Source organism: Triticum urartu, chromosome 3 (assembly GCF_003073215.2).
Source record: "Triticum urartu cultivar G1812 chromosome 3, Tu2.1, whole genome shotgun sequence".
Taxonomy (NCBI): Eukaryota; Viridiplantae; Streptophyta; class Magnoliopsida; order Poales; family Poaceae; genus Triticum; species Triticum urartu.
Window position 1 is genome coordinate 243,145,276 of NC_053024.1, and position 27,221 is coordinate 243,172,496.

Genomic DNA, 27,221 nt, shown 5'->3' on the forward strand with positions numbered 1-27,221 from the left:
GGGAAAGGGGGGGGAGGAGAGCAAGAGAGGGGAGAAACCCAGTAGAGACTAAGTAGAACATACCGCACCAGCTCAAGAACACCCCTCACAAGGTTGTTCTTCCCTTGTACTGTCCATCACCAGCCCCAGAGGCAATCCACCACACCACACACTGGAGTAGGGTATTACACCACAACGGTGGCCCGAACTAGTATAAACCTCATGTCTCTTGTGTTGTTCAACATTTTCATCTTAGTTCGCACGAGAGGATCTGACGTAGATTGGTAGGGGAGAGATCTCCGCGCGCACCCCAGTGTTCAAACCTCAAGGGTCTGTCGAAACCCGAAATCCGACAGCGCATCAGCGTTGACGTCCCAGGGCTCAACAGGGCCACGTCTCAGGAGCGCTTCTGGCCTTCGCGTGTGGGCCGTTGCGAGGGCCCGCCACACAGCTACGTCCGCATGCCCCTCGGCTTGCCGAGCATGGCGTCGGCCTATCAGCGCAACATGCGGCGTGACCTGGCGGCTCAAGAGGCCAGGTACCGTGCCGTCCTGGAGGAAACAGAGACGGTCTTCAGGGAGCCTCCTGAGCCCCCAGGGCCTCCCGAGGCTCCGGGCTCCGGTGGATGATGAGGAGTCATTTCTTTAACGCACGTCTTCAGCTGCACCAACTCTGCTTCGTCTGCAGAACCAGTTGACATCTTCCAAGCTCGTTTAAGCTGGGAGCGCCCCTCGGGCTGCATTATTCCCAGGCCGCGTGGCTCCGTCCCTGCGGCATGTATCCCTTTTGCTCATGTCTTTAGCTTACTTTGCTGGGGGCGCCCCTCGGGCAGCATCATGCCCAAGCCGCTTGGGCCGGACCCAGTGGCATGTATCTTCCTGCATTTACCCAAGCTGATTTGCCTTCCCTGCTTAACCTGCCTACGATTATCACCTGCTCGATCATCGCCTCCCATGGGGCCTCCTCACAGGCACGGCGCTGGTGCACAGGTCCGTCCCTGCTACGTTGACAAATCTGAGCGGTCGAGCTCTGGCTCGCAGCACGCCCCGTGCATGTCACCTCACCAGGCCCTCAGTGCCTTCACTTCATCCGGACCAACCAACGGCAGGCAGGCGGTAGTAACGACAAACCATGTTCTTCTTGTGCCTGATCATAGGGACCCCGCGGGGAGGATAGTAGGCGGCACCGCGAGTCTCATTTCCTCTCGTGCACTTCGCTTGCGCGTTAAAAGGGGGGCTCCTGAGCATCGCGACTCAGGAGCTCTTATTGGCTCTCCAACCCTCACCCCCTAGCCTTGACCACGGCATCGCGACCTGGCATACCAGCGGAGGCTGAGCTCTCTCGAGGGACGGGACCGGAGGGCGTAGTGCGCTAAGGAGAGCATGGGAGGAGGGAAACCCGTATGGGCCGGCCTAGCTATGCTGCACAAGTTGGCGCACGGCCCTAGCGCAACGTCAGGAATCGCCACAAAGTTCACAAGATAAGTCTCGCCCTCAGATCGGCTAAATGTTTGAGCCTTATGGTCACCCACGCCTGGACGCAACGCCGTTGCGGACCCTTCAACTCCCTTTCTTCCCTTACCATGGCTGCTTGAGCGCTAAGGGGGACCTCCTGAGCATCGCGCCTTAGGGGCTCTTACTGGACCTCGGGCCGCACACCTCCTGGACTTGACCATGGCACGTGACCTGGCATACCAGCGACGGCTGTAGCTTGCCTGGGGACTGGGACCTGTCGGCGTAGAGCAACAAGCCATCGCGAGGAAAGAAAGGGGGGAGGGATCGAGCCTTAACAGGACGCGCATTCACCAAATCTTCATAACAGGGAAAAATAAGCACAAAAGACATTACAGACCCTTATATGCCCCCACAGGGCGCTTCATGATTCTTCATAGGGAATGAAAGCTAACACTAAGAAAGACCCTATCTACACCCTCCTGTGGCAGACGCCATCATCAACAGTGGGCCACGGGAGGCCGGCGTCAACCCCATCCAGATCAGCGGCGGGGATGGCCAGACGCGGCGGCACTACTCCGAGCGCGGCGAGAGCTCGGGGGCACATAGCTGTCGTCGCTCGTCTCCGGAGTCCCGTAAAGCTCAGGAGAGTTGCTGGACTCCCAAGGGCTGCTGCTGCTGGAGTGGCCGCGAGCGGAACGCGCGTCAGCCTCACGCTCCTCTCTGGAGCAGCACTCCAGGCGGCGGCCCTCGGCATCGAAGACCTTGAAGAAGAGCGTGGATACGTCGTCGTACTCAAGGTGGATCACGAGGGCACCCCTCGCGCGGCAGACCCGCGTGATCTTGCCCCAGCCACGAGTCATGAAGATCTTGCCGGTGGAGACCGCTTCGATCTCCGCTCCAGTCGCCGGAGCGCCGCAGTCGGCGTGCTGCAACCAGAGCTCGAGAGGCCCCCTCGACGGCATCACATCGGAGAAGAACCGTGGGAAGCGGATCCAAGAGCTTAGGGGCATCGGCGCCCACAGCACCAGCTCACACAAGGAGTATGCAGCGCGGATTCCAGGGGCGACGGCGTGCGTCGCCGTGGTGCGGCAACCCCGAGCGCGGCGCGGGCGGCGCTGCTCGTCGCTCCACCCTCCTAAACCCTCGGCTTGGACATACAGGGGTAGCGGATACCATGGGGGAGGCCGCTCGCACCAAGGCCTCGTCACCACCTGCATCGCCGCTTCGTCACGGTGGTGGATCGCCCTTTTCTTCGGCGGAAGTGGCTCCGAGTCATCTCGGGAGGCCTTTCCCTTTTCTTCGGCGGAGAACCTTCTGATAGGCGCAATTGATGTTAGAAGTGGAGCAAGGAGGAAGAAGCAAGCGAGCAAGGAAGAGATGAGCAACGAGGGCTCAGCCCCCCTCCCTGTTTATAGAAAGAGAAGGCCAACCGGCACCTCTCACGATCGCAGGTAATGATGGTTTTCCTTGCATGTCGCAGGGACTTGTCAAGTCGTGCAGTTGCCGAGGCAGCATGGGGGAGCGGAGACGCCCACGTCCAATCAACCGCCACGCGTCAACTGAGGCCGCATGATTTTGGGGGCCCGCGGTGCTCCGTACTTGACCCTTGGCTTTGCCGTGAAGCCAAGCCTGAGCGCACCTTGGGCCCGGGGGCTACTGTCGGCGTTCTGAGAACGGGGGTCCCCAGACTTGCCTGCCTGCGGCCCGCGGCGTGGCTAAGCCAGCAGGCTGTACGGCCCATCTTCACTAACAAGGCACCCAAGACCCTCGCGAGGGGCCAAGCCTCGCGAGGCGGGCGACACAAGACCTCCTCTAGAGTGGCCTAGTTGGGCAGGCTCACGAGGGGCAGAGATATCAAGGCGAGGCAAACCTCACGAGGCTCTCGTGACGTGAGCCATGACGATCGACACCAGGAAGCCGCCAGGAGGGCGCCAGCGCGTGCAGCATCCTTGTTTCCTCTTTGGTGCTAAGGAGGCCAGCGTAGACGAGGAGTACCGAGGCATCAGGTGAGAAGGGCGACAAGACAGAGGTCATCGTGGAGCCCAAGACAGCGTCACCACCAGAGCCTTTCGCTGGCGGAGACCACCTTTCCCAGGATAGCTTGTACTAGCTGTCCCCCTTCAAATTTGCCCGCCGTTGTTGGCTCCCTTCCCGCTCAATATTTGGGAAGAGGACCACGGCCTATATAACTAGAGCTAGCCACCACCACGAAGGGGGGGGGGGACAAACAAGAGTAAGGGGATCATCAAGATCATCCCCAACCACACAAGTGCACCAAGCACGAGAACACCTCAACCTCAAGAGGTTGTTCTTCCCCTTGTATTGTTCATCATCAGCCCAAGAGGCAATCCACCACCACCACACTGGAGTAGGGTATTACACCACAACGGTGACCCAAACCAGTATAAATCTTGTGTAATTCTGTGTTGCGAGTTCATCAAGTTCGTCCGCGAGATCTTAGCGAGCTAGGGCGTAGATCGGTGGGAGGAAAAGACTTCGTGCACACCTAGTGTTCGAACCTTAAGGGTTTGCCGGAACCCCACATCCGACAAAAACATTGCCTCAAATTAATAGTTCCACTAGATTAGGGTGCAAAGTAATAACATTACTGCTTTATCATGGCAGTGCCAAAATAGCAGCACAAGAGCAGGATCAACATGCAGGATCTTTGGCAAATGGTCACAGCAAAAAGGACCGTACCTCATGATGGGGACCATATCTGCAGTCAACGCCATCGTAGAAGGGATGACACCAGTCACCAACATGGATGATTCAATTAATGGTAACTTTTGGTGCAATTCACCTAAAATGAAGCAATGTCCCATGAGCTAGCAGCTTCTTCTTCTTCTTTTTTAAGAAAAGGGCTCCAGCCCCGGCTCCATTTCCATCATAAAATGAAACCCACGGAGCTTCTTCTTCATTAGTTGCAATAAAATTGAGCAACATCCAGGTTGGTCGTGAAGCTCCTGGAATGTTCAACTATAATTTGGATATCATTTATGCAGTTCAACTAAGATCAAGCGTGAAATGTATACCTCTGTTTGCACAAAAAGGTGGAAAGGATGGTGACTAACAAGTGATGAAACATGCATCAAATGAAAAAAACATGTTCCTTTCTGAATGGCAATCGTACAAGGACAGGAGCAATTTCTAGCAGCATTGCTAGATATTAGTGTGGGCATTAGGATTAACTATGACAACCGTTAAATATGACATTACTTTAATGGTGCCATTGCTTCATTTTACCAGCAACATTACAATAACAACTGCTACAAAGTCAGTATTTGGGCACGGGAGAGTAGGTGGACCAGGATAGTTGCATCTCTAACGAAAAGAAGCAACTTATCTTAATGAGAAATTTAGCAGGACATGAAAAAAGTGCCATTGATTCATATTACTTGAGGCATTACATTGAAAATGTCGGATGTGGGGTTCCGGCAAACTCTTAAGGTGCGCGCGAAGTCTTTCCCTCCTATCGATCTACACCCTAGCTCGCTAAGATCTCGTGGACGAACTCGACGAACTCGCAACACAGAAAGACACAGGATTTATACTGGTTCGGGCCACCGTTGTGGTGTAACACCCTACTCCAGTGTGGTGGTGGTGGATTGCCTCTTAGGATGATGATGGAAAATACAAGGGGAAGAACAGCCTCCTGAGGTCGAGGTGTTCTTGTACGTGGCTAACTTGTGCGGGTGAGAGAGTAATCTAAGATGTCGTCCTCTCATCCTCTCTCCTCTCCGTCCCTATCTATGGCGGTGGCTAGCCCTACTTATAGAGGCCCTGGTCCTCTTCCCAAATATTGAGCGGGAAGGGAGCTAATAACGACGAGCTAATTTGAATGGGGACAGCTAGTACAAGCCACACTTACAAAAGGTGGTCTGTGCCTGCGAAAGGCTCTGGTGGTGACGCCGTCTTGGGCTCCACGATGACTTCCATCTTGCCGTCCTTCTGGTCTTGGTCTTGTTGTACCAAAATGGCAATCTTTGGCTGATGCCTCGGTACTCCTCGCCTGCGCTAGTTTCCTTAGCATCAAAGAGGAAACAAGGAGAGCCTCGTGAGGTTCGCCCCGCCTTGATATCTCCGCTCCTCGTGAGCCTGCCTGACTAGGCCACCCCAGAGGTGGTCTCGTGTCATCCGCCTCGCGAGGCTTGGCCCCTCGCAAGGGTCTTGGGTGCCTTGTTGGTGAAGATGGGCCGTACGGCCTACTGGCTCAGCCACACAATGGGCTGCAGGCTGGCAAGTCTGGGGACCCCCGTTCCCAGGACGCCGAAAGTAGCCCCCGGGCCCAAGGTGCACTCGGGCTTGGCTTTGCTACAAAGCCAAGGGCCAAGCATGGAGCACCGCGGGCCCCCAAAGCCTGCGGCCTTGGTTGAAGCGTGGCGGTTGATTGGTTGTGGGCGTCTCCGCTTCCCCACGCCGCCTCGGCGACTGCACGACTTGATAAGTCCCTGCGACATGCAAGGGAAACCATCGTTACCTGCGGTCGTGGGAGGTGCCGGCTGGACTTCTTTTGCTATAAATGGGGAGGGCGGCGGAGCTAACATCGCCCATCTCTTCCTCGCTTGCTGCTTCTTCTTCCTCGCTCCACTCCTAGCTTCTTCTCCCTCGCTTTGTTGCTCGCTGTGCCACCAATGGCGCCACAAAGGAAGTTCTCTACCACCGAGAAGGGAAAGGCCCCTCGCGAGGGACTTGGCTCGCCGGCTCCCAAGCGCGAACGTGGACATCCGCGCAAGCACACCGCGTCCCCTGTCGCGGCCCACTGTCGGAGCGGAGTGGGTCGTCCCAGCCACGGCGATCCAGCTGATGAGGGGAGGCATGCTCTGGTGCCCCCCCCGTCCACGCTTCCACATGGTGGAAGTGTGACCGGAGTTTGTCGTCTGGTCGGGGAACCCGGCCGGCAACTGGCTCCAACTTCCGCGCTTCTTTGCCAATGAGCTGCCGGCCTCCGGTCCAGGCGGACTCTGGCTGTAGGCAGATGGTTCCTACAGCAAGGCCTCTTGGGTTGCAGTCGCGACTTCCGCCATGGGCAACATAGCCCTGGCCCACGGTTGGCAGACGTTCGGCCGCGTGCGCGGCTTGGGTCGGCGCTACACCCTCCACTTCAAATACGACGGCGAATCAACCCTCTACGTGATGGTGTTTGGGGAAGATGGTTGTCGCGCCGGGTGCTGCCCTGAGGCGAACGATGGTGAGGAGGTGCTCGGCCTCAGGGACGGTCGCGACGAGGATGGGGGCGAGCCTGCCCTCGGGAGCGGCTGCGTCTTGTCCCGCTACGGCGGCTCTTCCTCTAGTGACAGCTTCAGCAGCAGTGGCCATGGCCAGCCGCCGCGCCGCCACGCCCGCTTTGGAGGTGGCAGTGAGTCATCCCGTCGTCGCGCCCCCGTGAAGTGCAAAGAAGGATCCAGCTAGGTTCGGGGTGCCGCTAGGGGCCTGCCTCCGCAGATTGCTGTGATGCTGCTTTTGTTTTACTCTTTTTCCTGCATCAAGAATGTAACCAGTTTGGGCCCTGGGGGCGTGTATTGAACTATGGTTCCTCTATTTTGGCACCGTGCGTGTTGTGTCATTATTTCGTGCAAAGATAACTTAACCTGGTATAGCCGGGACGCCCTCTTCCTCACGAGGTGCTCATTTCCTCGTGCCCATCTTGCCTTGGTGGCCTGCACCTACTGGGGAACTGTGAAAGCTCGTTAGGGAGTGCATTCAAAAGATTTGCCATTCGCCCTGGTCCTGGCCTGGCGCCTTGTATCGCGGTACCCGTGGGGCATGGACTAGGAGAGGCACGCCAGCTTTTGGCCTCGAACAAGGGTGGCTTGCGAGAAGGCAGAGAAGGGAGAAAATGTTCGTGAGGGCACCTGCCCAGCCCCCTCATGAGGCATGCGAGAGAGAGAACACAAGCTAACCCGAGCCGGAAAAACGCAGAGAGAAGCGAGAGGGTCAACTCAGCAAGGAATGCCAAACGCAAATTTCGATTAAGGAAAAAGGGAGCCAAATACGAAAAGCAAATGAAAAGCCGCGTCCGGCACCTAATCTAGTCTTCAAGTCTTCTCACCAGCGCGGAGCTAAGTGCTGTCCACTAGGCATGGGCAGGAGCCCCAGGGCCTGAGGCCGGCACCCCTGAGACTCCGGGGCGTGTACAACCCCAACTCATTATTACGTGAGAGTGTCACGGGCGGCGATTCTTCACAGGCACCGGGCCTTCTTCACAGGCTCTGGGCCTTTCTTCTCAGGCTCTGGGCCTTGCTTCACAGGCTCTAGGCCTTGCTTCTCAGGCTCTGGGCCTTTCTTCACAGGCTCTTGGCCTTGCTTCTCAGGCTCTGGGCCTTGCTTCTCAGGCTCTGGGCCTTCCTTTATGGGTAAATCTCCAGAGGTGCTGGATGTTCCAGGCGTTTTGGAATGGTACTCCGTCTTGTGTTTCCAGGCGCACGACACCAGGCCTGGAGATGTGGACGACCTTGAACGGGCCCTCCCACATTGGTGAAAGCTTATGCAGCCCGTCCCTCGAGAGGACCCACCTCAGGACTAGGTCTCCCATCTCGAGTGTCCTGGAGCAGACGTTTCGGCAGTGGTATTGCCGAAGTGCTTGCTGGTACCTCGCCGTCCGCAGCACAGCTCCGCGGCGATGTTCCTCCACTAACATGAGGTCCATCCCCCGCGTGGCATCCTGCTGCGTTTCGTCAAATGCCAGGACTCGTGCGAAGCAATGCTTGACCTCGTGAGGGAGGACCGCTTCGGCTCTGTAGACGAGGAAGAATGGAGTCTCTCCCGTTGGCTTGGTGGCAGTGGTCCGGATGGACCACAGTACGGACTGGAGATCATCGTGCCAGCCCCTGCCGCAAGCCTCCAACTTTTTCTTGAAGGTCCTGGTCTTGAGGCCCCTCAGGACCTCCGCGTTAGCATGTTCGGCCTGGCCATTGCTCCTGGGGTGGGCCACCGAAGTGTAGCAGATCTGCGTTCCAAGGTTAGCACAGTAGGTTTTGAAGAGGTTGCTAGTAAACTGCGAACCGTTATCTGTGATGATGCGGTTGGGGACCCCGAAGCGGCTCATGAGGCCCTTGATGAACTTGACGGCAGAGCCGGCTGGGATGGTACGGACGGGTTCCACTTCCGCCCACTTGATGAACTTGTCGATGGCGACATAGAGGTGACGGTAGCCCCCCGACGCCCGAGGGAACCGGCCTAGGATATCCAGCCCCCCAGACCTTGAATGGCCATGTGAGCGGGATAGTTTGAAGGCCCTGAGCTGGTTGATGGATTTGCTTGGCGTGGAATTGGCAGGCTTCGCAAGACTTCACTAGCTAGGCTGCGTCGTTGAGTGCTGTAGGCCAGTAGAATCCACTGCGGAACACCTTGCCGACGAGGTTCAGTTATGACAAGTGGTGTCCGCAGTCCCCGCTGTGTATGTCAATCAGCAATTCCCTTCCTTGGTCGCTGGATATGCAGCATAGTGTGACATCGTTCGATCGTTTCCTATATAACTCGCCATCTTGGATATAGTATGCCGTTGCTTGCCGGGCCACGCGCTCCGCCTCCTCTTCCTTTTCCAGCAACGTTCCGTGCGTTAAGTACTCCTTGAATTCCTTGGTCCAGCATTCCTCCTGAGGTTCAAGCGCCAAGAGCAGCCGAGCTCCAGAGGTCGGTCCACATGTCGGGGCTCCCATGGCTGGAGGCTGGGGGATCTCCTCCCAAGGCTGGGTCGTGCTTGAAAGAGGTGGCGCAGCTGATGGCTTGAAGAGCCGCTCCTCAAAGACGCCCAGCTCTTGTGGTTGCCTCTTGGATGCTCTCCGGGCGATGTCGTCGGCTTCCTTATTGGTGCCCCGGGGTACGTGCTGCAGCTCCAGGCCTGAGAACTGCTTCTCCATCTTGCGCACCTCCGCGAGGTGGGCCTCCATATGCTTGTCCTTTGGCTCGTACACCTTGTTGGAGAAGTTGACGAGGAGTTGTGAGTCACCTATGACAGTGAGGCGCTTCACCCCTAGGGCCGCTGCAGCCTTTAGGCCAGCTATAAGGCCTTCGTACTCTGTGATGTTGTTGGAGACCTTCTCGCCGTGCTGAAAGAAGAGTTGCACGGCGTAGTAGAGCTTGTCCTGGGTGGGCGAGATTAGCACTGCTCCAGCTCCTGCGCCCTGGTGTGCGAAGGCGCCATCGAAATGCATGACCCAACCATCCGGAGCCTCACTCCCTGGGGAGGTGGACCGGTCTTCTCTTTCTTCAAGTGTCGGGGCATCCGTCCATTCTGCCACAAAATCAGCGAGTGCGGCCCCCTTGATGACCCTGGTGGTGCTGAACTCCAACTGGAATGCTTGCAACCCGATGTTCCACTCTGCGACCCTTCCGGCTGAGTTAGGGCTCCTGAGTATCCTTTCTAGTGGGTAGGCTGAGACGACCTTGATGGGGTGGCCCTGGAAGTAGTGTCGCAGCTTGTGTGAGGCCACCAGGAGTGCGAGCAGGAGCTTCTCGGGCATGGGGTAGCATGCTCTCGCATCTTGCAGTACGGTGCTGACAAAGTACACCGGGTATTCGATGAGGGCTGGCATGCTGTCGAGGCTTGGGTCCTGCGGAGATCGGGACATATCCTGAAGTGGAAGGGTCCTTGAGACCCTGGTGTCCTCAGGAGCTTCTGCGACGCCTCCCTGCTGAGCTTTACCTTCCATCGATGATGCCTTTGCTGCACCTTCCTGACCCCGCGCTACTTCAGCCTTGGCCTGGCGGGGCGCACCCTTGACTTGGCGCTCCTCTCGAACCGCCAGCAACGCCATGCTGGCGGAGTACGGGGTGGCAGCAAGGTAGTGTACCAAAGGCTCGAGGGGCCGTGGTGCCACCATCACTGGGGGCTAGTAAGGTATTTCTTGAGGTCTTGGAAGGCCCGGTCGGCCTCCGGGTTCCACTCGAACGGGCCCTTCCTCTTCATGAGCTTGAAGAATGGTAAGGCACACTCTCCCATTTTGGAGATGAAACGCCCTAACGCGGTCACCCGCCCAGCTAGCTTCTGCATCTCTTTGAGGGTCCGCAGCGGGCTCATGTCCTCGATAGCCTTGACCTTCTCCGGCTGCGCCTCGATCACCCTGTGTACAAGGAACCCCAGCAGCTTGCCAGAGGGGACACCGAACACGCACTTCTCCGGGTTGAGCCTTAAGTTCACTTGGCGCAGGCTCTCGAAGGTCTCCTCCAAGTCTTGAATCAATGTCCTTGCCTCGCGAGACTTGACCACTATGTCATCGATGTAAGCCTCGGCATTCCTCCTGAGCTGCCACCCAGAGCGATGTGCATCAACCGTTGAAAGGTCGCGCCCGCGTTGCACAGCCCGAAGGGCATGCAGGTGTAGTAGTATACCCCACATGGTGTCAGGAAGGCCATCTTCTCCACATCTTCCACCGCCGTCTTGATTTGATGATACCCTGAGAACGCGTCCAGGAAGCACAGCAGGTCGCACTCGGCGGTGGAGTCAACAATCTGGTCGATGCGCGGGAGTGGGAACAGGTCTTGAGGGCAGGCTTTTTAAAGATTGGTGAAGTCGACGCACATCCGTTCCTTCCCGCCTTTTTTCGGCACCACGACAGGGTTCGCCAGCCATTCGGGGTACCGGATCTCTTGGATGGCACCTGCCGCTTCCAGCTTGCTTGTCTCTTGGACGATGAAGGCCTGCTTCTCAGTGGACTGCTATCTCGCTCATTGCTTTACGGGGCGGACGTTGGGGCATACCCTTAGATGATGCTGGACCACCTCCCTTGGGACCCCTACCAGCTGATTTGGCTCCCACATGAATATTTCCTTGTTCGCGTGCAAGAACCCCACTAGAGCTTCTTCTTGTTCCCGGTCGAGGCCGACTCCTCTGGTAAAGGTGGCTCCTGAAGGCCCGTCCTTGCTGACCAGTACCAGCTTGGTTTCCGCCTTGTCTTGGGTGAACAACTGCTTCTTCTTGGTGGGCACGGCCTCCCTGGCCATGGGGGCACCGGCGTCGGCGGGTTGTGCTGCTGCCGCGGTCTTGAAGGCGAGCCTGAGGGCCGTCACGGCCTCCTTAGTGTCCCCCTTGATGGTGAGGACGCCCTTGCTCCCTGGCATCTTCATGAGGTTGTAAGCCAGGTGAGTCATCGCCATGAACCGAGGGAGAGCCGGGTACCCGAGGATGGCGTTGTACGGGAGGCCGATGTGAGCAATGCCAAAGTCCACCAGCTCGGTGCAGTAGTTGTCGTGTGTGCCGAAGGTGACAGGGAGGCGGATCTATCCCAGGGAGTAGGCAGCTCCACCACCCACTCCTGAGAAGGGCTTACTGATGCCGAGCCACTCGAGTGGAACGTGGAGAAGGCTGAAGGCTTCCACGGGAAGCAAGTTGAGGCCGGCACCACTGTCGATGATGGTCTTGGTGACGGCCACGTTGCAGATGGTGGGCGTGCGGAGCATCGGAAGCACTCCGGAGCCGGTAGTGGAGTTGGGGTGGTCTTTTGAGCCGAAGGTAAGGTCGGCCTCTGGCGCAGCCCAACCCGGCGGAGCCCCCGGGTGCCTGGAGGTGGCCTCGATCTGGCGGAGGAACGGCTTGGCGTGGCAGTCCAATGGCGGTGCTTGAGAGCCACCGAGCAGGGCCGCAACTGTGTGGTGCACCGGCACCGCGTAGAGAGCAGTGAAGAGGTCGCAGAGCTCCTCCCAATATGCCACCGTGGATTTGGGAAGGTTGAGAAGCCAGGCGCGTGGCTCACTAGCGAGGGCCATGGGAAGCCAGTTGGCCATGACCTTGTTATCGCCCCCGGCTTCGAGGATGGTCTCCTCATATGCTAGCAGGAAAGCTGACGTGTCCACCGCGCGGTCGTAGCGCGGCGGCATCTCCGGCCTGAATTTGGGTGGCCACTGCATGCGCCAAAGGGCGGGGGCCAGAGCTCGGAGCCCCCTGGCCCCGTCGTCGACACTGACCGTCAGAGTCGGCGGTAGGGCGCCTGCCATGTGGGCGAAGCGCGGTGGCGACGGAACGCAGATCGGCGGAGGGGAAGCCGCAGCGCACCCCTACTTGGCACGCCAAATGTCGGATGTGGGGTTCCGGCAAACCCTTAAGGTTCGAACACTGGGGTGCGCGCGAAGTCTTTCCCTTCTATCGATCTATGCCCTAGCTCGCTAAGATCTCACGGACGAACTCGCAACACAGAAAGACACATGATTTATACTGGTTCAGGCCACCGTTGTGGTGTAACACCATACTCTAGTGTGATGGTGGTGGATTGCCTCTTGGGCTGATGATGAACAATACAAGGGGAAGAAAAGCCTCCTGAGGTCGAGGTGTTCTTGTGCGTGGCTAACTTGTGCGGGTGAGAGAGTGATCTAAGATGTCGTCCTCTCATCCTCTCTCCTCTCCGTCCCTTTCTATGGTGGTGGCTAGCCCTACTTATAGAGGCCCTGGTCCTCTTCCCAAATATTGAGCGGGAAGGGAGCTAACAACGGCGGGCTAATTTGAAGGCGGAAAACTAGTGCAAGCCACCCTGACAAAAGGTGGCCTATGCCTACGAAAGGCTCTGGTGGTGACGCCGTCTTGGGATCCACGATGACCTCTGTCTTGCCATCCTTCTGGTCTTGGTCTTGTTGCTCCGAAATGGAAACCTTTGCCTGATGCCTCAGTACTCCTTGCATGCGCTAGTTTCCTTAGCATCAAAGAGGAAACAAGGACGCTGCGCGCGCTGGCGCCCGCCTGGTGTCGATCGTCATGGCTCACGTCACGAGAGCCTCGTGAGGTTCGCCCTGCCTTGATATCTCTGCTCCTTGTGAGCATGCCTGACTGGGCCGCCCTGGAGGAGGTCTCGTGTTGTCCGCCTCGCCAGGCTTGGCCCCTCGCGAGGGTCTTGGGTGCCTTGTTGGTGAAGATGGGCCGTACGGCCTGCTGGCTCAGCCACGCAATGGGCCGCAGGCAGGCAAGTCTGGGACCCCCGTTCCTAGGACGCTGACAGAAAACAACATTGGTTTAACGTGTCCTTACTTTTATCAGCGTGACTGCTACATTTTATAGGTGGCATTACATAAGAGCGGCTCGGGGCAACAAACATCAGAAGAGGATATCTAGGTTGGTCCCATTTTTGTTTGGTATATAGCCACCTTATACTGTGTGAGGCTAGCAAATCTAGTGCTGGACTTACTCTGTTGACTTGTCCCCAGTCCCCACTTTCTTTCCTTTTCCAACCAATAGGTCAGGTTTATATTGAGTTTGTATTGCGTTCCATTTATTTCCCTATTAGACCTAGAGACCAGTTGGATAGCCAGTCTCTGCTAGTTTTCGCCCCCATTATTTCCTCCTTCGACCAAGTCCTATATTCAGGTAACAAATCTCCCCCACCCCCACCCCCTTTCTTGCTTGTTTCAACCAAGTAGTACTAGATTCGAGTGCATGAACTAGTTTTACCTCTTAACAGTAAAAAAATAGGTGGTTTTCGAATAGCCGATTGATTCTATCTACGAGGGGGCCTGAGAAATAGTAAAAGATACAAATGAAGCGACGTTAGGAGCTTGGGAAGTAGAGCAAGGACGGTTTCTAAGGAAGTTATACCTGAGGGTCGCCGGGATGTCGCTAGGTGGGCGGCGGGAGGCCGGATCTGCCCACACTACGACAGCGAGGAAGAAGGGGTGGGAGGCCCTCACTCGCCAGCGATGCTTGGGAGAGAACGGCAAGGCACGCTGACCGGGACGCGCCGGTAGTGGGTAAGAGCCGTCGCCGAGGACGACCGCGTGAACGTTGCCCCTTCTCACCTTCCCCGGCGGAGACGATCTGGCTGGATCAGTGACCAGCGGTGAGTAGAGAGAGAGAGAGTGTGTGTGGCCAGCACTGTCGAGTTTAGATCTGGAGAGGACGAGACAGTGTGAATAGAGCAACACTAGCAAGCAAGCACGGAGGCCCCTGCCTATATAGTGGAGTACTAGTTTCTGTTTGTCTACCGGTCGGAGCCGGCTTGACCTCGGCAATGACTATCGAGAAGTCTTCATGCACGTGCCCCAGAGGCGCAGTTGTTGTCATTTTGATTTGAAGCACCAGATTATAACATATAACACAAAAAAATGCCACATGACAAGAAATCATAACCTTACTGCCCAAACGAAGCAAGATGAATCCTGACGAACAAACTAGATGAGGATCAAAGCTAAATTAAAGATAAACTCGTATAAAAGGGGTCCATCGATAGATGTCCTAATTAAATTAGGACATCTATATGTAGATGATAGCCAATCCAGGTGTGTCTGCTAGAGTCTGGTCACATGCATACACGAACTGATCTTCCGTGTCTTGCAGGGATCGTCCAGGTACCAACGTATGTACTCCTACAACACTTCTCTAGTAGTACTATCGCTCGTCTCTCTCTTCTATTAACTCACCCGACTTGCGGGGCCGGGGAGTGTGCCTATGGTCGGTTCTCAATTGCGGTCCCACATGTGTGTGCAAACGCAATATGACGCGCGTTCCATTCAGAGAGCAGCGTGCCAGACCGACCGACCGTCTGGGGTGCGACGCGAACGCGACGGGCGTGCTGTATAATCCATACATGTGTACCGCCGTTTTCTTGAGGCTTTGCTGCATGGTGTAATCCATGGATACAAAATTAGTATATTGTACTATTTAAAAGTTGAGGGCGGGGCTTTTCCCATGAGGTAGGCAGGGCAGTTCCGCCTAGTCGGTTCGACAGAGACGCGAGAAGATGAGGGAGTAGGCTGCTGCAAACGTACGGCTGTGTGATTTGACAGTGAGTTACTGCTAGACAGGTGGGGCCCAGTGATTTGACTTGCCATTATCATTTTAATTGCGGCGCTACGACCGGCATGCGTCTCCCGATTCCTGACCACCTCCATACAGGTGCGTCTCCCGATGCTCCACCATGTAGAGGCTGGCTCTTGCTTGAGAGCCCACTCCTCCACTTTTTCCTTGCCTCTTTCCCCCACATATGCAAAAATGCCATGTAAAGCGGGCTTATAGCCCACTATTGTACTTGATCCTACAGGTGCTAAGCCTATCACATAGGCATAAAGTCTTATGTGGCATGTTAATTAAGAAGAGAGAGACTAGTTTGGTGACCCCGGGAATAAACGATGATAAGCACAAGTACCTAGATGAAGCAAACTTAGCAACAAAAAACTAAGCACCTATGCATTGGGGACTTGACTTGCTAAGCCATTTAATGCCCATAGCACCTCATCTAAGCACCATTCATTGGAAGAGGTCACTCCTTGGCAAATGCAATAAATACTACGAAGAAAGAGATAGAGAGAAGTAAACAAAAAATACTCTTATAGCCAACCTTATAGCTAACCTTGTTGTATCAGTGACTAAGTGATGACTATGTGTGACATGCCAACATCAGATAGCCTAACGCACTGTGTTAAATCTCCAAGGGCGCGACCGCGCGAGCGAGGCGACGGTCGTGGTAGGCGCGACCATGATACGGGCTGCTGGTAGCCCTTGGATCTGCGATCGAACGATCGCATGCTAAGTTGCTGAAAATTTGCAGAATAACCCTCCAGGATAGGATATTCACCCATAGTTCTAGAATCACGCCATGCAACCATTTGATCTCAGATCCAAGGGCTCTCGGAAGACCGTATCATGGGAGAATGGAAAGCTTCGTATTACCTGTAATTTTCCCGACGCTTGACATGACATCGAAAGCCATTTAATTGGGCGCCGAGTAGACATGACATCTAATTGGGCCCCCATAGTACTGTGCATGAATCCATTTATCCACCAAGCAAGCCACTACCCTACCATTCGCACGCGCCCCCCACTCGACATTTTTACAATCGATAAACCGCTCCTAGTCGTCCCGTCCTTTCACATTACGGCAGTTCCACTAATCCTAACCCTCCTCCCAAATCCATGGCGTCCCAAATCTCCACGATCGGTGGTGAGTACAAGGTTAGAACCATCACCGGCGATGAGTTCGACGTCATCTACACCCGTTCTTCCGCAATGGTGAAAGAATGCCTTGCTCGCTTCAAACACATGTTCGAAAACTCAAATGATGAGTGGGTCGCTGGGCTAGATGTTGAGCACACCATAGTCCTGGGAAGCGAGAAGAATAAAAAGGAGGGAGAGAAGAAGAAGCCCGCTGTGATCCAGGTTTGTGTGCATGACTTATGCTTGGTCTACCACATATGCCATACCGACGTTGAGTACGAGGAATTTAAGAAGTTCCTCAAGGGCGGCCGAGTCAAATTCGTTACTGTAGACTTTAGGAACGATAGGAAATCCTGGGTCGGATAGGCCTCGTAGTAGGTGACCCCTTCGACCTCCATAAGGAAGGGCCGGTGCCCTCACTTGATCAGCCTTCAATGCTGACCCTGGCAGGAGCCATGGTTCATCCTTCATACGGTGAACTGAAGAAACCACCACACACGTTTCATCATGCATGGCAGTGGACTGTACTAGATATAGAACACATCCACTATGCTGCAATGGATGTATACCTTTGTTTCAATATCTACAAGGGTTGGGTGAAGAGCAAGAGCCAAGTGTGCGTTTCAAGCAAAGAAGTATCGCCCAAGTGGAAGAGGGACAAGGACGAAGTCGAGGACCTGGACGAGGACTCCGAGTAAGGTGGCAGTGTCGTTGCTCATGGTGGTTCTAATGCAGTGTCTACCGGATTAGTTGCTTAGTTTAATTTCTGGTGTGCTTAGTTTTATTTGAGGGGTGTGTTGTGCTGAGCCCCCAGCAGAACTATGTTATGTTTCTTCTCGTTATATTTCGTACATTTCATCTTTTAGTTGGTATAGTACTACCACTCATTTCTTCACATTATATACGTACAATATATATGGCCAACATCATATAGACAGTAGTTTAGTTGTCAAAGAATTTCAGGGTGCTTAGTTTTGTCAAATAATTCCAGGGTGCTTAGTTTTATTTGAGGGGTGTGTTGTGCTGGACACCATTAACTTATCACTGTGAGAATCGGCTTATTTTTGACATGTAACATGGTCAACGGGTTTGACGTGAAAGTAACAATGTCTAATGGCATTTCTGAGCAAACATCTAACTTAACGATGGCATTTTTTAGATGTCTAATTGCATTTTTGAGCAGGCATCTCACGTATCGATGGCATTTTTTGAGTAGTTGTAAATTATAATGGCAAAATTGAGTAGTGATACACAACTAGTGGCATAAGTAATAAGAACCCAAGAATTAAATAGGTATGCTAATTTCTTTATTTCTTTATACCTTTGTGTGTGAAACAATATACGCTACCTCCCCCAGATTTTCTTTATAGAAGCAACAAAGAACTATATGAGTGCCCTGTTAAATTTTGGAATTATTCCGGGTCCGTTTGGCCTTTTTTATTCATTAATTGAGTTTCTGGTCATTTAATGTGCATAATTCAAATTTGAACTACAAGCACATGCTCCTGTGCACCAAAGTTGATTGAAAAATCACATGTGTGTCCTCGGGTGAATTTCTAGGTCCCATGCAAGAAATGGGAATGAAATTCAAACATCTGGGCATTGTGGTTCGACTGAGAACATTGAGAAGCTTGGTTTTAAAATTCATGTAAATCCAAAACACGCCTGAAAATCATGAAACTTGGCATGGTGTCATGTCATGGTACTACCATGTTGTGGTAAAAAATTTGCGGAATAGGAACAAATTTTGGTATAAGTTTCTTGCAAACCGAAGCTTCTCTCAAGAAGGCTCGTGGTTCTGAGAGGGAACGTGTCGCCTTTGTGTGCATAATTCAAATGTTAAATACAAGTACTGTCGGATCTGGGGTTCCGGTAGACCCTCGAGGTTCGAACACTGGGGTGCACGCGAAGGATTTCTCCCCATCGGTCCACGCCCTAGCTCTCTAAGATCTCACAGACGAACACGACGAACTCTCAACACAGAAAGACACAAGATTTATACTGGTTTGGGCCACCGTTGTGGTGTAATACCCTACTCCAGTGTGGTGGTGGATTGCCTCTTGGGCTATTGATGAATAGTACAAGGGGAAGAACAGCCTTCGGAGGTCGAGGTGTTCTTCTGTTTGGTGAGCTTGTGTGTTTGAGGATCGGAATCAGCTGCCGACTTGTGATGGTGTCGATCCGATGCCCTTCATGGTGGTGGATAGTTCTACTTATATAGGCCCTGGTCCTCTCCCCAAATATTGAGCGGGAAGGGAGCCAACAACGGCCAATTCGAAAGGGGACAGCTAGTACAAGCTATCCTGACAAAAGGTGGTCTTCGCCTGCAAAAGGCTCTGGTGATGACGCCGTCTCGGGCTCCATGGTGACCCCCGTCTTGCCGGCCTTCTGGTCCTGGTCTCGTTGCACCAATATGGAAACCTTTGCTTGATGCCTCAGTACTCCGTGTCTGCGCTTGCCCCCTTAGCACCAAAGAGGAAACAAGGATGCGGCGCGAGCTGGCGCCCGCCTGGTACTCGCCTGGCCTCGATCGTCATGGCTCACGTCACGAGGGGCCTCGCGAGGTTTGCCTTGCCTTGATCTCTCCGCCCCTCATGAGCCTGCCCGGCGAGGCCGTTCTTGAGGAGGTCTTGCATCGTCCGCCCCGGGAGCCCCTCGCGAGGGTCTTGAATGTCTTGTCGATGAAGATGGGCCGTACGAACCTGCCAGCCCAGCCACGCCGTGGGCTGCAGCCAGGCAAGTCTGGGGACCCTCATTCCCAGAACGTCGACAGTAGCCCCCGGGCCCAAGGAGCGCTCGGCCTTGGCTTCGAGGCGAAGCCAAAGGGTCAAGTGCGTAGCACTGCGGGCCCCAAAAGCCTACAGCCTCGGTTGACGCATGGCGGTTGATTGGACGCGGGCGTCTCCGCTTCCCCACGCTACCTTTGAACCCACCTGGCTATGTGGCCCTCGCAACCTACACAATTATTCCACCATTGCGCACGCCTTGCTCCCTCAGTCCTTCTGCTTCCTCAAGACTCTGCTCCTCCTCTCCAATCTGACCTGCACTCCACCTGCTTCGCTGCCATGGTGCTGAAACAAGCAGACAAGGGGAAGAAGCCTCTGTCCCCGTCTGGTTTGCCTCCAGCCACCGAGCCTCCAGTCAGCCGATCCTTGGTGCTCAAGGACGAGGCCATGGACAAGGTGTGCCCCATGCTCGCCACCAGTTTCAGCGAGTGGGGGGAGACGGTGGCTTGGCCTGCATCTTGCACTCGTATTGCTCAGGCAGTCACCGAGGTCCCAATCTTCATTGATGTCCTCTGGGCAGGCCCGATCCCCCCTTCTCTGCCTTGTTCAACGCGGTGCTCGAACATTACCAGATCCATGTGCTGCATCTCGACCCCCCAATCCGTGACTCTCCTCGGTGTCTTCGCCTTCGTGTGTGAAGCCATGGTTGGCATTTCTCCCTCCGTGGCCCTGCTCCGCCACTTCTTCTCGCCGCATCTGACTGATCCCCGACAGAGCTCGGGGTGTGTGAGCTTCCAGGACGTGGCCGCGACGGCTGGCGCGGGGATCGACTTTGAGTTTCCTCCATCCACGCGCGAGTTTCGGACACGGTGGGTATTCGTTGATGCCGGTGTGCTCAGCCCTCTGCTCCAGGCCCCGTCAGCGCCCGCCGTTCCCCACTCTGGCTGGGGCCACGAGAGGCTCGCGAGCCCCCGTCTTGCCCCTCTCTGGTTCAGGCTAAGGATGTTGAAGGACCACGGTGTAACCGTGCCGATGGTGGTGAAGGAATTCATCAAGCGTCGGGTTGCTCTGCTTCAACGCCATTCTCGCCCGATGTGGACCTTACTTAACAGTCAGGACCACATGAGGCTCCAGGAGTCCGGGCTCCCCCTTGGGGCGTGGCAAATAGTGCTCAAGGTCCTAACATGTGTCTCTTTGCCGGACGACTTGCCTGGGAGGAACTTTCTGCTGTACCGATGCAGGAACAAAGCCGAATTCGCTGCTGGCATGCCTTCCTTCGACGAGTGAGGGCTGCATCCGGATAACCTGGTGGGGTCCCGTGAGAACCCTGCCAGCGTGGTTCCCCTCTTGGTTGTTGTTGCTGAGCTCGTCCCGAATGTGGTCGCAGGGGGACGAGTGCCACCAGGGGCTGACGGCTCAAGCGCTGATGTGCAGACGCCGCCTGGGGCTCGTGAGGCGTCGTCCTTAGTGAGGGAGTCCTAGATTAGGGGGGTATCCGGACAGCCGGATTATATCCTTTGGCCGGACTATTGGACTATGAAGATACAAGATTGAAGACTTCGTCTCGTGTCTGGATGGGACTCTACTTGGTGTGGAAGGCAAGCTAGGCAATACGGATGTGTATATCTCCTCCTTTGTAACCGACCTTGTGTAACCCTAACCCCCTCTGGTGTCTATATAAACCAGAGAGTTTTAGTCCGTAGGATAACATACAATCATACCATATGCTAGCTTCTAGGGTTTAGCCTCTCCGATCTCGTGGTAGATCAACTCTTGTAATACTCATATCATCAAGAATAAATCAAGCAGGACGTAGGGTTTTACCTCCATCAAGAGGGCCCGAACCTGGGTAAAACATCGTGTTCCCTGCCTCCTGTTACCATCCGCCTTAGACGCACAGTTCGGGACCCCTACCCGAGATCCGCTGGTTTTGACATCGACATTGGTGCTTTCATTGAGAGTTCCTCTATGGCGTCGCCGTAAGGAAGGATGCCTCGTCTCGTTGTTAAAAGCAACATCACCGCCGGGGAGCTCTGGTTGTCGGCCAAACTCTCTGGCTAGGTAGTTTCGTCATGACTGCCTGTTCGGCCGCTGCACCGACGATGACTTCTCGGGTCATCAAAAACAGCCTCCACGTCGGCTCGGAAGTCACCGAGCATATGGATCCAATGGAGCTCTCTTCCCTAAACGAACTCTTGGATCGCATCGCCGCCTTGGGAGTCGCTACGAACTATGATCGGAATGGGCTTAAACCCGATCGAAGGGAGATTAACTCTCCATCGGTCACCCATCATGTTGCGGTGGTGGAGGAACAATGCAGCAACTCTTCCTCTATTTTGAGGACTAACTATGTCCGGATTCCTGAGCTCTCCGAGCCGGATACCCGCTTATGGGAGGACATTACCCAAGCCCTGAACCTAGAATCAGGCAGTGGGCCAAATTTATCGGGTAACACTCCGGAACCCGAACTTCCATGATTGGAAACTCCTCGGCCCCAGGGTCTCAGATTGGGTAGGGATTCGGACTCAAATCCACCCACCCACCCAGACATAAACGATCTTTCCCACATCAGGCAAGAGCCCCATGAAACAATACATCATTATTGGGCCAGATTCCTCCTTGTGATGAAAAAGGTTAAGGACTATCGCGCGGAAGATGCAGTCTCACTTTTCTGCAATAATTGCACGGACAAGGGAATACTTAACGCCTTAAGTCGTCGTGACATATCACGCTTCACTGACTTGGTGTCAACAGTACGAAAGTACTGTGCGATGGAAAGCGCCTGGAAAACCGAAACGAAATTTTGGGATAATCTGGCTCCGAATATACACCCAGTCCGAAGTAAAAGGGTGCACTATCATAAGACGCCCGAGCTAGTTGCAAAGAAACAAAAACCCTCTACAGGGCATGGAACCGTACTGGAGGGATGGCTTAACGGACCCTGCAAAATTCACAGTACAACGAATACAATACCAACACACAGCCTTAGAGCATGTTGGATACTCCGGCAGGTGGGCAAAAGTGGTGAGGATCTTCTTATCCCAAATGCCACAGAGCACCATCCCGTGGATAATAAAACAGTGTTAGTAGTCTTTGAGACCTTTGCGTCACATAATGGGCGCAAGCGAACACTGCGCAGCATGGCCGAAATCTGCCACGTAGCAGCAATAAACCCATGGAGTGACACGGTTATTACGTTCAATGCCCGTGACGAACCTAAATTCCGAACAGCCCGAGCACCAACTGCACTGGTCCTCAGTCCAATTGTGGACGGCTTTCGAATCACCAAAGTACTCATGGACGCCCGCAGCGGATTGAACCTCATCTATGAGGAAACTCTTCAAAAAAATGGAAATAGACTGGAACCGCATTAAGCAAAGTAGCACAACCTTCAGGGGAATCATACCCAATCGGGAGGCACGATGCGCTAGGAAAATCACACTAGATGTGGTATTCGGTACACCAGAGAATTATAGGTCCGAAGAAATTACATTTCAAGTGGCCCCATTCAGCAGTGGATACCACGCCCTTTTAGGACGTGAGGCGTTCACGATCTTCCAAGCCGTACCCCATTACGGGTACATGAAGCTCAAAATGCCCGGGCCCAACGGAATCATCACCCTCGCTAGTGATCCGGAGACAGCACTCCGAGCCAAAAACAAAACAGCCGCACCGGCCCTCGAGGCATTATCTGAAGCCCTCTCGGCCGAGGAGCTAACCACACTATGCTCCACAGTGGACAGGGACGACGTGATACTCGATAAGAGATCCAAGTCCACCTCTTTTAAACCAGCGGATGAAATAGTCAAATTCCAAGTCCACCCAACGGACCCTACAAAAATAGCCTCCATCGGGGCACAGTTAAAACCCGTCATGGACGCTACACTACGAGAATTCTTGCGCGAGAATTGGGACATATTCACCTGGCACCCCTCAGACATGCCAGGAATCCCACGCAGGCTGGCCGAGCATAACCTCAATATCATAAAGGGATTCAAGCCGGTCAAGCAAGCTCTTCGGCGTTTCTCTGAACCTAAGAGACATGCCATGGGAGAGGAACTAGCCAAGTTATTGGAGGCCTGATTCATCAGAGAGATCAAACACCCGGACTGGCTAGCAAACCTGGTGATGGTACCAAAGAAGGATAAATCCTGGTGCCTTTGTGTCGATTTCAAGGACCTCAATAAAGCTTGCCCAAAGGATCCCTTCCCCCTCCCCCGCATCGACCAAATTATCGATGCTACCGCAGGACACGAGTCATTGTGTTTCCTCGACGCATACTCCGGTTACCACCAAATCAAGATGGCGGAGTCCGACCAAGCCGCAATGGCATTCATCACACCATATGGTCCCTTCTGTGTCAACACAATGTCTTTTGGGCTCAAAGACGCCAACGCAACATATCAGCACATGATTCAGACATGTCTGGAGAAACAAATCAGCAAAACAGTAGAGGCATACGTAGACGATGTGGTCGTCAAAACCAAGCACGTCGACTCTTTGATAGACGACTTGAGGCTGACATTCGACAACCTCCGAACATACGACATTAAGCTCAATCCGGAAAAATGTGTTTTCGGCCTACCAGCCGGAAAACTCCTGGGTTTCATTGTCTCCAGTAGAGGTATTGAAGCTAACCCGGCCAAAATCCGAGCTTTGTCACAGTTGGCTACCCCAACAGACCTCAAACAAATCTGAAACTTAACAGGATGTGTGGCGGCTCTAAGCCGCTTTATCTCCAGCTTAGGAGAAAAGGCTTTACCCCTTTATCGCCTTCCTCCGGTGCACCGAACACTTTGAGTGGACGGACGCTGCCACAGCCGGATTGGAAGAAATAAAGGCCATTTTGGCAACCAACCCAATCCTGGCCGCGCCAAACGTCGGCGAACCAATGCTGTTGTACATTGCGGCAACCCATCAAGTTATAAGCGCAGTGCTCGTCGTCGAACGAGAAGCTGATGGACATAAATTCCCTCTTCAAAAGCTGGTATATTATGTATCCACTGTCCTCACTCCATGCAAATCACGGTACCCACATTATCAAAAGATAGCCTACGCCGTATTCAAGGCATCCCGGAAGCTGTGACACTACTTTCAAGAGTGTTCGATTACAGTAGCCTCGGAAGTGCCACTTAATGATATTATAAATAATCACGACGCTATGGGCCGGATTGCCAAATGGGCTATTGAGCTCCTCCCGTTCAACATAACATACAAACCTCGATGAGCCATTAAGTCGCAAGTGTTGGCCGACTTTGTCGCCGAATGTACGGAGGCCGAACTCCCTAAAGAGTACGACGCATACTCCAACTGGATCATGCACTTCAACGGTTCTAAAATGCTAGCTGGTCTAGGGGCTGGCATCGTCCTGACGTCCCCAACCGGAGATACCGTTCAGTACGTACTACAAATATTGTACATTGACTCCAACAACGCAGCCGAATACGAAGCCCTGTTGCATGGTCTTCGGATGGCAGTCTCCATGGGCATTCAACGCCTGGAGGTGCGTGGGGATTCAAACCTTGCAATATCCCAAATAAATGGAGACTTTGACGCCAAGGATCCGAAAATGGCGGCCTACCGAAACGTCGTCCTAAAAATGTCAGCTCGGTTCGAGGGGCTCGAATTTCACCATGTGGCTCGGGAAAACAATCAGGCGGCAGATATCCTCGCCCGCATCGGTGCAAAACGCGATGCGGTCCCCCCAACATCTTTCTGGAAAGGCTGTTCAAGCCATCCGTAGTATGGGAAGGGGACACCGGTAACCATAGTCCGGACCCGGCCAAAATGCCCGATACCGAATACTCTGACACAATCGGAGGCCCCACCACCGAAATCACACCTTCAGCCCACGTAATAATGGCCATTATAGCCCCGTGGATAGAACCATTCCTGGCCTACCTAACTAGGCAGGAACTTCCGGAGGACCAAAATGAGGCACGCTGCATAGTGCGGCGATCTATGGCCTACAGGGTCCACGAGGGAGAATTGTATAAAAAAGCACTACCGGAGTCCTTCAAAGATGCATCTCCGAATAGGAAGGGTGAAACCTTTTAGCAGAAATCCACGCCGGACTCGGCAGTCACCATGCCGCAGCCCAGGCTCTTGTAAGCAAGGCCTTCCGTACAGGATTCTATTGGCCAACGGCCCGGGCAGATGCACAGGACTTGGTCCAACGTTGCGCCGATTGCCAGCTCTTTGCAAATCAAAGCCACATGCCACCCACCGCCCTTCAAACAATCCCCATTACGTGGCCCTTCGCGGTCTGGGGCTTGACATGGTTGGACCCCTTAAAGGGGGAACCCACAAGAAAAAATACTTACTGGTCATGGTGGATAAATTCACCAAATGGATAGAGGCCAAGCCTGTTAAAACAGCCAAATCCGGACCAGTGATAGACTTCATATCTGGCGTCGTACACCATTATGGCGTCCCCACAGCATCATCACTGACAATGGCACAAACTTCACAGCCGATGAGGTAAAACTCCAGTGCATCAAAATGGGCATCAAGCTCGATTATGCTTCAGTCTATCACCCACAAACCAACGGTCAAGTCGAGCGAGCAAACGGTCTTATAATGAGCGGCATTAAACCCAGATTAGTGCGTTCCTTAACGGAGTCTAACATGCACTGGGTAGAGGAGCTCGACTCCGTACTCTGGGGGCTATGAACCATGCCGAATCGTAGTACCGGATACACACTCTTCTTTATGGTGTACGACGCAGAGGCAGTCTTGCCCTATGACATAATTCATGACTCACCTCGAGTGTGCATGTACGAAGAAAGAGAAGCCGAGCTTTATCGACAGGATAGTCTGGACACCCTAGAGGAGGAGTGCGACGTAGCCAAAGCCCGTTCCGCATTTTATCAGCAACAGGCTCGCAGATACCAAAGCAGAGAAGTACGGGCCAAAACTTATAACATTGGCGAACTAGTTCTACGCCAGCCGGATAATAAAAAGAACAAGCTCGAGCCCAAATGGGAAGGTCCCTTCATTATTAACCAAGTTCTGACCGGTGGAGCGTACCGACTGCGGGATGCATTGACTAGTCGACTCGAGCCGAACCCATGGAACGTGGCCAGGCTCCAAAGATTCTACGCCTAGCGTCGGACCCTATGTTCGTCCCCTCCCTTTGTCCATTTTTTGCATGTACATTATCTGTCTTGTTTTCCTTTCTTCCGTTCTGTTATTATTTCTCTACGCCTTTAAGGGCCAACTTGTGCCTCGCTTGCACATTATAGATGCGCTAGCCGCTCTCATAATACCTGGGGGCTTCTTTAACAGAAGCTTAATTATTTATCTGGGCCTGAGGCCCCGAACATGTGTCATGCTTCTGCATGTACCTTTTTTCGCCATTATATGCATCGATATGACTTAACTTTTGGCCAAGCTAGGTTGCCTGGCTCTTGTATTTATGCCCTACGTTCCCGTTAATTCGGCTAGGGCATAAGGGGAGCACCTCTGCGATTGTTACCGTCGGGTCAGCCGGACGTGTACCTCAGACTGGGTGAAGCCGAAAGCTAGCGTTCTTAAGGGAATATTCGGTCGGTGAACAAAAGATGATTTTTATTTATTGTCCATATCTGCCCCCAGATGCTTTTCCTGCGTTTCCTATCGCAGTCCGGACATGCACTTTAGGGCATGCTTACCCAGGGAAAGGAACCCTTAACGGAACTATTTTCCCTGGAAGTTTTTTCTTACTACCCATGTAATATAACACAACTAGTTGGGCACTTGTCTGTTCAAGCACTTATGACCCCTACGCCTGGTCTCCATGCATGCCATGGTTCTTATATAACTGCGCGGGTATTCGGATACACTCCGGACTATTGGGTCCCGAGGTTGAAGCGAAAAGGTCCGTCAAGACAAATGATCTACAGTCCGGCTAGAAGGCATTATACATATCACTTTCATTATATAGTCATGCAGACTGACTAAATTCCTCTTCTATACCATCCAACAGGCAGTCTAGCTTACAATCCTGTTGGGAATACTTTGCGGCTAATTCTACTTGCCCATAAACTAAGCTAACAGGGATCTCTTTTCCGTCGGGCCCCACAGGTCTGACCTCAGCCATGTGATTTGGGTCTGCCTTGGTATACCGCGTCTTCACCATGGCCCAGGCTTCTCTGGCACCCTGTGGGCAGGCTGATATCTTCCATAATCGGAAGCGCCGCCGTGCTCCCTTGAGCTTCTTCGTAAGCT